This window comes from Haliotis cracherodii, unplaced genomic scaffold (assembly GCF_022045235.1).
Source record: "Haliotis cracherodii isolate W230 unplaced genomic scaffold, xgHalCrac1.p SCAF_12, whole genome shotgun sequence".
Classification (NCBI taxonomy): Eukaryota; Metazoa; Mollusca; class Gastropoda; order Lepetellida; family Haliotidae; genus Haliotis; species Haliotis cracherodii.
This window is the reverse complement of record NW_027266267.1, coordinates 41,446,694-41,459,607: the sequence shown is the minus strand read 5'-3', so window position 1 is coordinate 41,459,607 and position 12,914 is coordinate 41,446,694. Positions and strand designations below refer to the sequence as shown.

The following is a 12,914-nucleotide window of genomic DNA, read 5'->3' as shown; positions in this document are numbered from 1 at the left end:
TACATCCACAGTTGACATGTTAATAACTTTTAAGGTACACAGCGGCCTGATATAATCTTTAGTAATCGCTACTACCCACATGTGCAGTGATGCTAGTTCTATATCATAATATACGTACAATTATTAGTATATGTTATCGTGTCTTCTCTTATTAGGAATAAAGATTTCATTTGGCCATATTACCCTTGGTGCACTTTGTTACAAGCATTAAGGGGCTAAAACAAGGACTGGTCGGCTTGGAGTCAGTATACTGTGTCTGAGTGGGGTATGTACGGCATGGTATCTCAGTGAGCTAGCACTATAAATCGGCATCAGTCCGGACTAGTACAAGCAGCCACACAAACACACAAGCTCACGTGCATGTACGTCGCTACATAAGAGCAATAATCTTAGACGCGACGTTAAACCCAATTTCCCCTCACCTCACCTCACCTCACCTCACCTCACCTCACCTCACGAGCGAACGCTTTAACAACTAGGCTACCCCACCATGTCTCGACAATTATATTATTGCAATATTTGAACCACGTCATCTCTATATCTTATCATATGCAACACGTTGACTTTATTTCCCCAAATGTTGTCGGTTTTCCAATGTTATAACATAACGCAAATTAAATTGTCGAGATCCAGTTCAAATGTCTGATGAGTGAAAGTAAGATATATATTTTCGGGTTTTCTCTTCATCATGCTATGTCTTGGAGTTTAATTTGTAATCGATGGCAGGAGATTTTGAAATCCTAAATTCCAAAGGATAGCGATAGTCCCCATGTCACATTATCTGGGTAAAAACTGCACAGGTTATAAATGTGACGTCAATGATACCTAAACTCTCCTGGCCCATAACAAAGTAGTGTCCCGCTCATGTCCTTATTAAAGGTTTTACTTCCTCTAAAAATCAAACGGTCTGCTGCTAATGACAATACAAGCGTTCCAGCGATATTTTTTAATGTTTTGTTTTCATAACGGCTATGTAGTTTTATACGCATTCATTTCTTAACAAGTATTCTGTTAATCCCACATAATACTAACGTGATACAACGAGGATCTGCCAACATCCAGGTACCATCTGATTTCTGCTTCCTTGACAGTAGTAAGAACCAGCGTCCTGTACAGTAACATTGTAGATGGTAAACCTCAGCTGTCCGGTCTGTGATAGTGTGTCCTCCCCTGTGTATCTGATCCTGGTCGTGTAGCCGGTGTGACTGCTGTTGAGTACCAGTACACGGTGTGACTTAGGCACGACCACTAACAGTTTTACCGAACCATTCCTCCATACGAAATATGTGTTGCTGACATTAGCTGGGTTCATGGTTATGTTAACATCGTAGCCAGCACGTGTGACAGTGTAGGGGTAGTCAGCTGTCACGGAAGCCAGACCTGCACACAAAACAAATACACATCATAGAAACTCATTGATTAATGAATATTGACAGTTGACAGAAAACAACAACACAAAAACAACTATATATAATGCCAAGTTCTGTTGACGAAGACAGATACATACCACGCCCATACAGTCCTCCCGCCACAACGTAAAACAAGAACAAAGTCGCCATGGCGTTCAGTTAATACTGACAGATTTCAGCTTCTGACGTACTATGAGAGTGATGTGTCACAAAATAGTTTCACTTGACTATTTCCGTATTGAATGAATTATCTCCTTGTTTACTCAAACAGTAGTGAATAGGCCGAGTACAGCTATTCTTGTATGGATGAATATTGAATGCTGCATTGTGATGCAACTTACTTGGCACCAGGCCTCTAAATGCTGTCGGGTTTGGTATACATATGTATCTAATTACTATGACTCTATAAGCCCTCTATTGTCTTCGCTTAATTTATTACTTGCCCGTGAAGAGATCACCCGTTTAATAAACATACAGCTGTATTACACATTGTGTAATACCAAAACGCGTGCTTATGCACTCTCGGAACACGTTTCACGAACAAATATTGAAAGCTCTCAACATCCCTTGGCTTATTCAACGACATTGCGTGTGGAGATGATAGATCACTGAGAGGAGCTTACGCACACTCGATGACCCCAGCAACCTTGTTGCTAGGCTGACGTCACATGGCATTGTTTCGCCGAAGGATCTTGCAACAAAATTCCACAAATTACGTCATCGGGTATTGTGACGTGATTGTAAACTTTGAGTTGCAAGGCCCCGTTCCACAAGGCGATCGTACTGTAGCGCAACGACAGTCGTTGGTCTAAGTTAAAGTATGTGAGTTACGATAACCTTAACGCTACGATAATTTTGTGGAACGGACGCCTGAATTCTAAAGATGGACCGTTGTATGGTATATAATTCATACGTTTCAACTTTTGACATGTTTGAAATATTACTGTGTTAGGCTTAATTGGATTATGCCGTGGATCGTGTAGCTGTCAGCCTATTCACACTCAACAGTTTAATTCTAAAAACGTTATAAATGACAAGTAATAAATAAAATACTAAACTCGCTCCCGTGTAAAATCTTTTTTTTTTTCGCTCGTCAGATACCACAACTTTTCACTCGTTTCATAAAATTGGTATTACACAGGAGCTCGTTTAGTATTCTTTATTACTCTAATGCACTCCCAAACAAGGTGTAAGTGTAACTATTGATATCACATCATCAATATAATGCAGGTCATCTTAGTAGTGAACACATCTTCAACAGAGTTATAACTGGTGGCACTAATGCAGAGCCAGTGACACTTAAACTGGGTGGCTGCTAAACGCAAGGGAGATGTACCCTCCATGTAAAGGGGGACAACTCAGTAGACATTCTATCACGTGTGGTTTTCAGAACTGAAAGTGTCTGCTGGAAGTTTTAATCCAAGATACATACCACGCCCATACAGTCCTCCCGCCACAACGTAAAACAAGAACATAGTCGCCATGGCGTTCAGTTAATATTGACAGATTTCAGCTTCTGGTGTAATATTAGAGTGATGTGTCACAAAATAGTTTCACTTGACTATTTCCGTATTGAATGAAGTATATCCTTCTTTACTCAAACAGTAGTGAATAGGCCGAGTATAGCTATTCCTGTATGGATGAATATTGAATGCTGTATTGTGATGCAACTTACTTGGCACCAGGCCTCTAAATGCTGTCGGGTTGGGTATACATATATATCTAAATACTATGACTATATAAGCCCTCTATTGTCTTCCTATATTACTCTCTAATGCACCCCCAAACAAGGTATAAGTGTAACTATTGATATCACATCATCAATATAGTGCAGGTCATCTTAGTAGTGAACACATCTTCAACAGAGTTATAACTGGTGGCACTAATGCAGAGCCAGTGACATTAAAACTGGGTGGCTGCTTAAGGCATGGGAGATGTACCCTCCTCCATGTAAAGGGGGACAACCCAGTAGACATTCTATCACGTGTGGTTTTCAAAACTGAAAGTGTCTGCTGGAAGTTTTAATCCAAATCATGAAGCACAGATTATTTTTCTCTTTCTCCTCCTTTCTTTCTTTTCCCCATCATTACTGTCTATACACAAGGTGTGCATGTATCCAGATGAATACTGATTATGCTGACGTCTATTTTCTGTTATCTGAGCCAGGATCGTGTTGTTTTTCAGTATAATACTTTGTGATTCTGATAAGGTGAAGTCACTGTGTTGGACTGTATCAGCTCTCTACTGTTCACGCCTTACTCCAATGCACGTCAAAACAAGGTGTGAATGCAGCTATTAGTTTAACATCATCAATATAGTGCAGATGACAATAGCGGTTGTAATGTCGGCAACAATATAGAACCAGTGATACTAGTAATATGTGGCTGTGAATTCAAGGGAAATTCACCACTGAAACTGTCTGCTTGTGGTTATATCTTAATTATACAGCAGGGATTATTTTCTCTAGCTTTCTTTTCCCATCATTACTTTTTTTGTGCAAAACATTCGCGTGTCCAAATTGGCATCAATTATGCTGGCGTCTATTTTCTGTCATTTGTTGGGCGATACAGGCACGACACCTTGATTGCATAGTGTTAATTATATGGTGTATGTTTGTCTTTGATATTGCCCGTCATTCCGCCTGAAGAGCTATCCCAAGCTGGGCTACGTTGACGGGTGCTAGATCTCTGTTGTACACCTTCCGGGCCGACAACATCCCACAGATGTCCTATTGGGGACATGTCAGGGGACTTAGCAGGCCAGTCCAATGTCCGTATGACATCGCGTCGGAGATAATCGGTGACGACCTGGGAACGATGTGGTCTTGCATTGTCATCTTGCAGTTCACAATGTCTACAGATAATTCTAGCAATTGGAACACAGGACGCACACTTTCGTCAACATATCGCTGGCAAGTTAAAAGTCCATTCTCAATAACCAAATTAGTGATACCACCCCACAACATGACACTACCCCCCAAATGCCGATCATGGCGAATCGTTGTAACCGCTCTATGCTACGTCCAACAACGTTTTCTGCCATCTGTGAATCGGTGGCAAAAACTTGATTCGTCTGTAAACACGATGTAAGGTCCATGGCGCACAGCCCGTTCATGGTGTTGTCTAGACCACCCGAATCTTACCACCTTTGGTGAGTTGTTAGGGTCACACCCTTCAGAGGACGCCTTGCTTTCACCTTCCTGTTATAGTATGGAATTCTCTACTGATGATAGGAGCAGATTTGAATCTATTAAATAATGCAATTAATGTAATGAGACTACCTTATCAAGGTGTCTGTTTTTGGTCTCATTGCTGTGACATACCGTACATATGTTTCATCGCAAACTGGCTTCCACAGGAGCTATCACTTGGCTGAGATCCCAACACCGCCAGAAGCTAATTCGCATGTCACCTGTCCAGACGCTTCTCATGTTTGTAAGCAAATACGTTTAATATGATTTGAGAGCAGCCGGGGTAATGGAATTCTTTCAGTGCGATTTACATAATTATTAGAATACTACAACTGCGATAGTGAGGTGTTTGACAATATATCTTCACACATCGAAGTGACGATATCGCCATAAGGCTTCTCTGTCTGCACGGGGAGACGTATAACTATTGTAAACAAAAGTTAAATACGATATGGAAATAATTTTTCACGTTTTAGGATATTTTCGCAGTGACAGTTAACGAGTACCTCACATGTGTTGAACTACATGTGTAGACTTTCAAAAACTAAAACAGATGAAAAACATGCAATTTGTGTAATGAACTGAACGTGTATGTCGCAAATCGTCATATCTCGCTGGCCTGGGGCGGATGTAAAAATCAAAATGCGCGTAATGATTGAGGTACTTTAATAAAAACAATATCCTAAGTCAATTATGGCAATATGTATTCATTTAAACAGTTATGAAAAATATATATCATTTGGACATTGCAAAGTACACGCTTGAGAGAATTGTGTTGAGTGTTAACACAGATAGGACCATGCGTCATGAGAGATTCAAGTCCACACATTCACTTTACGGCCCAGTTGACATTGATATGTTCTTATAATGAGTTTTATCAATTCTGTTCCTTTTGCCTTGACAAACTGAATTTAATGATAATATGTAAGAAGCGACAAATATTTTCATATCTGAAATGGCCACTCGTTCCAAAACAAATATTCTCGAATATGACTGATTAACTTGATATTAAATATCATTACATACTAATGGTGATCAAATCAACTCATTAATACATACACATACATGTATATATGTTTCATCACATCTTTTGTATTATTTGTTTAATCAGGGCATGTCATACGGTGGTCTAGGTGAAACCCAGAAGGGTGGTGCTAACAACCAAATTATCATAATCCGGCCAAACAGGGATTCGAACAAACAATCATCGGATCCTGGTAAGTTTAAGGACGCAACAGCACACACCAAGCATTTAAACACTTATCTCTCTTGGGTTATTTATGAAGCAGATGAAGCGAGACATTAATCAATAGCTGATGATGAGCATGGGCGCGTCAGTTGATTTAAGAACCGATTTCGACAGGTTTTGAGTTATATCACGGCGTGTCATCTTAATAAGTTTTACAGGTCTTACAGTAAATTGCAGAGCCTCAGACAACTACTTTAAATGAATTATTAGGAGCCAAGTGTTTCAGATAAATAAAAATATAACGATCAAAGATGACCTGTGCAGGTTTGGTGGGGGTAGCGTTATGATGCGGGCGGATACCTCTCATCATGGCAGGACAGGTTTGGTCCATATCTAGGGCAATCTTACGGCTCAACGATACATCAACGAAATTCTCCCACCACACGTCCTTCCAAGGCAGCCAACGGCAACGGTGTCTTCCAGCAGGACAACGCTTGACCGCATACAGCACGGATCACAAGAGCCTGTCTACACAACAACAACAACCTTGATGTTCTCCCCCGGCCCTCCAGATGCCCACATTTGAAACCAATAGAGCACCTGTGGGTTGAAATTGCATAGACGGCTACGCCGACGTCAACCACAACCCCAGACGTTGCAGCAGTTGGCTTTTGCGTTGCAGGCCGAGTGGGCTACTATTCCCCAGGATGTGATACCCCTTCTCGTCTCTTCCATGGGCAGGAGATGTCAGGCCGCTATCGATTCCAACGGGGGACATACGTTTTCTTAATGGTATCTGACCTTCACCTTGGACTTTTCCTATGTACCGATAACTGAGATGACTACAGTCACCAAGTATTCTCTCCACAACATTTTGGCTCAGTGCCTTGTACTCTTCCTCGTATAAATGCATTTTCCAACCTCACACAAATTTGGCTTTGCGTTTCTTTTTTTGAGAAGTATATTAAATGAACGGAAAGTAGTGTGATTCTTTGAACAAACGGTCATCTTTTTTCCCTTTTTCATAAATGAAATGCCTAATTTGTAATACAATACAAAAAGATCACCAGCTAAAATAACTTCTTATATGCTCATGGGTATAGAATAGGTGGTGTTTTAATCACGTGTCTGAGTGAGTGAGTGAGTGGGGTTTAACGCCGCTTTTAACACTATTCCACTTATATACGGGTGTGGTGCTGACAAGCCTAAAAACATAATCGGGGCGAACCGGGATTCGAACCCACAATCATAGGTTTTTGGCGTGCCTTAGACGACTGGGCCAGCCGTGCCCCCAATCACGTGTCTGTAGTGTGAGTAAATCCGCACAGAAATTATGGAGGTTAAATATAACATGGAAGTAGCACCGTCCGTTTTCATTATGAGGAAAGGGAATACATGTATTTAAACTGATGAACTGACACTATTATTCTTTAATTATAATAATATAATATATATAATACATTTTGGAATCTAACTTGAGGTTGATAAATGTGTTCCTGTCAGAAATATTTGAGCGTAGAAAAGCATGATTAATGTTTTGCATGATAAACTAATTATCAATATATGCATGTCTGAGATTACGGATATGTGATTGTGGTGTATTTACGTTGGCTTGAGATCAACTTTGCCGATGAAGAACATGTGAGTTGTACATATGATCGAAACACCAGTCTATAAACCCTCTGCGCTACAATTAAAGGGGAAGTTATTATATTTCTGTCAGTAAAGTAATCAAGTGTGGGTTTATCACATCACATGAATGTTACAATCGTGAGAACAACGCATATCAGTTATAGAATTGTTTTGTGTGAAGATTTCCGTTTGGACCGGAACACTTAATGATGATTGTGATGTGAAACCAGGACATATTTCGCCACCTGCACCTGTCATTCAATAAAAAAAATGTAAAAAAGGCGACAGAGTAAACAAGACATATCAGTTGGTCTTCTCTGGTGGTCACTCGTTTAAAAAAAAATATACCCATATCAGATGAAGAAAGAGAATCCTGTTTTAAATGTCATTGTTTACGTTTTGCCTCGTACACGTACGGGGGCGGTCGGGTAGCCTAGTGGTTGAAGCGTTCACGCTGAAGACCTGGGTTCAATTCCCGACATGGGTACAATGTATGAAGCCCATTTCTGGTGTCCCCCGCCATGATATTGCTCGAATATTGCTCAAAGCGGCGTAAAACCATACTCACTCACTCATTCGTACATTTACGGCTCGGATCTTCCTGAAACTGGCATTCATTGTCCTCCACATTTCGTTCACCAAATATGAAATATAGAAACGTTAAAACGTATGAATGTGTTATGTGTTAACGATTGTGTTGACAATTTAGAATATCACCTGACGTATTCCATATACAGAGCCCATGGTAAACACCATGCTAGAAGCTTCATATACCACACGTGCTCTACAGGCCGCGAGTATTTGATGTTGTACCTGAACCGATGTGCGCCTGAAAGGTAGATGAAAAAGGATTAAAGTACATTTTCAACCGCAGTAATATTCATAATACATTAAGATCAATTTTATAAAATAATGAATTGAAAAGAATCAAATGATTTATATATATATATATTTCTGTGTTTGTGTGTCTATCGAAACTATATTATGACTATACCTTTCTTCCGTCGTCTTCTACGAACTGATATCACGACAACCACAGCGATGAGAACTATCAGGACAGAGCAGACAACGCGACAGGGACAGCGACGGATGGGGCAGCTTCAGCAGGCCCAGAATCAACAGCAGGAAGAACTAAAAGGTCATGGTGAAAATGTTCTTCAGCATTCAACTAAAAGTGGCAAAAAACGCGCCCTTACAACAGTACACTAAAGTCTTGCATTCTGTTTGAAAGTGCTCACAACGTTGTACACAGAGTCGTTAAACGCTGTTTCTGTTGTAAGTTATATGTCTTTTGAATCTGCTGTGCACTTGAAATACAAATGGGTATTCAGGCACACTAGCTGTTTTGGATGTGATCACTTATCGTTGAACATATATCTTGCAGCAAGATGTGTAGTACTCGTATTTTACCACGGTGTTTGTTAACAAAAACTGGTCGATTATTGTAGAAAACATCCAAGATGGCTTGCTTCTTATAATTTAAAAGAAATACTTGAGTTTGATATCACCGTGCGAAATGCACATGTTTAAATTAAACTGAAACATCTTTGGCCTTTAGTTCTCGAAATCATTAGCCTGAATATATATCCGGTCTTACAAAGAACATGAAAAGTTGGACTATGTATATGTGTTTCTGTTGTTTAAATATAAACTATGTAAAGAAGTCAATATTCTCAGTGGTACCGCCAGTCGTAAGCGACCTTTTCCTGACATCACACTTGGAAAGTGACGTGACGTCGTAGCAATTCTGTTCTGTGACATTTCATTCCCAATCACATTCTCGCTTACCAAATATTCGTATATTGCAGTTATGGGGTGTTTATAAAACTAACTGCTTAAATGGAAGGTAGTCTCAGATATTTCAATATTTATATGAACTTTTAAACTTTACCCTTAGAATTCGGTAGGAGATTGGTTGCTACCCACGGTACCAATAAAGGAGTGAGAATTCGATTCTATTCGTGTGTGTAGCATTATGAAACAATTATTTGATACATGGCAAATCTGTTCTTGAAGCAATGGTTGAAATCCACAAGAAAGCGTCTTTGCGAATACTTAATCTGCATTATTATTGAAGATAGATATTAAAAGGTTTATTATTTGTTTTGTGGGGGATAATGTTGTGTGGGTAGTACGTAGGATGTGATTCTTATCACGTTATGCAGTTTAATTTTAATATAATCTTACAATGCATATCCAGCGTCAGACTCCGTGATGTGTTCCCATGTATGTTGTTGACGAGGCACGTGTACTGCCCAGACACAGATCTGTCTACAGCTGGTATATACAACACAGCCTCCCTCTGTCCCGTGATCTCCCTCTGTCTGGATGTGTCCCACCAGGTCACAGTGCAGGCGGGGTTACAGTCAGCAGAACATCTCACTGTGAGAGGGTCACCTTCTACTGCAGACACGTTGTCTCTGCTGTCGTTAAACTGTACCGTGCCAGGTGCATCTGAATTAGACATAATCGAATCATATTTCTATCATAACAGATGCCAATATAACCATAATGTACTGTTGTTGTCGTCATCCCAGGTTAGAATGACTGTCCCCAGCAACCTATGCTTTTCGTAAGAGGCGACTATATAGATGGGTGGCCGTGGTGGTCAGACCCAGTGACTTGGTAGATCAGGTGGCCGTGGTGGTCAGGCCCAGTGACTTGGTAGATCAGGTGGCCGTGGTGGTCAGGCCCAGTGACTTGGTAGATCGGGTGGCCGTGGTGGTCAGGCCCAGTGACTTGGTAGATCGGGTGATCATGGTGGTCAGACCCAGTGAATTGGTAGATCGGGTGATCATGGTGGTCAGGCCCAGTGACTTGGTAGATCGGGTGATCATGGTGGTCAGACCCAGTGACTTGGTAGATCGGGTGGCCGTGGTGGTCAGGCCCAGTGACTTGGTAGATCGGGTGGCCTTGGTGGTCAGGCCCAGTGACTTGGTAGATCAGGTGGCCGTGGTGGTCAGGCCCAGTGACTTGGTAAATCGGGTGACCTTGGTGGTCAGGCCCAGTGACTTGGTAGATCAGGTGGCCTTGGTGGTCAGGCCCAGTGACTTGGTAGATCAGGTGGCCGTGGTGGTCAGTCCCAGTGACTTGGTAGATCAGGTGGCCGTGGTGGTCAGTCCCAGTGACTTGGTAGATCGGGTGGCCGTGGTGGTCAGGCCCAGTGACTTGGTAGATCAGGTGGCCGTGGTGGTCAGTCCCAGTGACTTGGTAGATCAGGTGGCCGTGGTGGTCAGTCCCAGTGACTTGGTAGATCGGGTGGCCGTGGTGGTCAGGCCCAGTGATTTGGTAGATCAGGTGGCCGTGGTGGTCAGGCCCAGTGACTTGGTAAATCGGGTGGCCGTGGTGGTCAGGCCCAGTGACTTGGTAGATCAGGTGGCCTTGGTGGTCAGTCCCAGTGACTTGGTAGATCGGGTGGCCGTGTTGGTCAGTCCCAGTGACTTGGTAGATCAGGTGGCCGTGGTGGTCAGTCCCAGTGACTTGGTAGATCAGGTGGCCATGGTGGTCAGGCCCAGTGACTTGGTAGATCAGGTGACCGTGGTGGTCATGCCCAGTGACTTGGTAGATCTGGTGGCCATGGTGGTCAGGCCCAGTTACTTGGTAGATCGGGTGACTGTGGAAGTCAGGCCTAGTGACTTGGTAGATCGGGTGACTGTGGTGGTCAGGCCCAGTGACTTGGTAGATCGGGTGACCGTGGAAGTCAGGCCCAGTGACTTGGTAGATCGGGTGACCATGGAAGTCAGGCCCAGTGACTTGGTAGATCGGGTGGCCGTGGTGGTCAGACCCAGTGACTTGGTTGATCGGGTGATCATGGTGGTCAGGCCCAGTGACTTGGTAGATCGGGTGGCCGTGGTGGTCAGGCCCAGTGACTTGGTAGATCAGGTGACCTTGGTGGTCAAGCCCAGTGACTTAGTAGATCGGGTGGCCGTGGTGGTCACTCCCAGTGACTTAGTAGATCGGGTGGCCGTGGTGGTCAGACCCAGTGACTTGGTTGATCGGGTGATCATGGTGGTCAGGCCCAGTGACTTGGTAGATCGGGTGGCCGTGGTGGTCAGGCCCAGTGACTTGGTAGATCAGGTGACCTTGGTGGTCAAGCCCAGTGACTTAGTAGATCGGGTGGCCGTGGTGGTCACTCCCAGTGACTTAGTAGATCGGGTGGCCGTGGTGGTCAAGCCCAGTGACTCGGTAGATCGGCATCATTCGAGGACGTGGATCGTTGTTCACAATTCCAATCACTGGCATGTCTGGTCAAAACTGGCATGCGTCATAAAGCTTGATTAATAGAAAATAAAGCCACATGGCTCTGTAGCTCACCTTTTGATGAAATCTATTTCTGACACTCCAACCGTATTTTTTGTCAATTATCTATAGTGAAATAAAGAAAGATCGGCGCAAAAGATTTATAGGAAAAAAAAAGAGAGCATTATTTGCCACACCCTTTGTGACAAAGATGTTGAGAGCAAATAAATGCCTTGACCAAATATGGTTTTCTTATAATCATTGCCAATTCCTGTGATCTGTGAATACGAATAAGATTTGTAGTTTCTTTGCAACATTTGAGTATTTATGTTTTAAATTAACACAATAACTTACAATATATCACATTGTTTTAAGCAAAGTAAGACATTTTCGTAAAGAAAAAGCTGCATGCCAAATTTTAGCTTCATCAGTCAAGCAGTATCAGAGGACTTAGTGTTTAGTGCATGTTAAAAGCGCAAAGGTCTTTCAACAGTGTCGGGAGTATTGGGGGGTCACAAGGTCATGTACCGTAAGTTGTCCGTCAGTAGAAACAAACTCTAAAGCAGCCAAAAGAAAAATGACACAAGGCCGTAACCGGATCAAAAATTAAAATATGCCCAATATTGCTGCATATCCAATTTCACAACGATACATGCAGAATTGGCTGAGTAATTAAATCCAAATGTTTATTGTATGAAACACCATTGACCCAAATACATTAAGTGCATACAATGCAGTACGGACTCATTTATAAATACATTCACTTACTTACATTTCTGCTTATTTGAAATATATCACAACAGATTTTAAATCTTGACAATTTGTGGTTGCAAATAAGGCGAACAATTTGTTGGAGTGAATGGCAACAGATAATGTGACCTGTAAAAGGCGGATTGGAATTCTGTGAACACTATTTGGCGACGCCATTGCTGGGATGATTCCTGCAAAGTTTTAGCTCCATGGGCCTTGTACTTCAGAGGAGATGTCACATACGCACAAGTGAACGAAGGACGGACAACGAATTACGACATATACTTGACCTTCGGTCAGGTGAGCTAAAAATCATCATTAAGTTGTGTCATGACTGGTCGCCTGAAGTAGGAAGTTGAATAAACCACCATGTTTGTACTCACAAATGTCACTGTACTATTTAAAGAAAACAACGAGAGGGATTTCACCGTGTACATATTGTTTACTTAAAATATACCTTTACATGTAGTTTTATAATTAAAAAATATATAAACACAAAGAGAAA

General features: G+C 42.0%; 1 pseudogene; it reads right to left on the bottom strand.

Annotated features, from left to right (window-relative positions):
* The window catches only part of LOC139457385 (uncharacterized), a 31,243-nt pseudogene that overhangs the window by 13,323 nt on the left and 5,006 nt on the right, over positions 1–12,914 (bottom strand).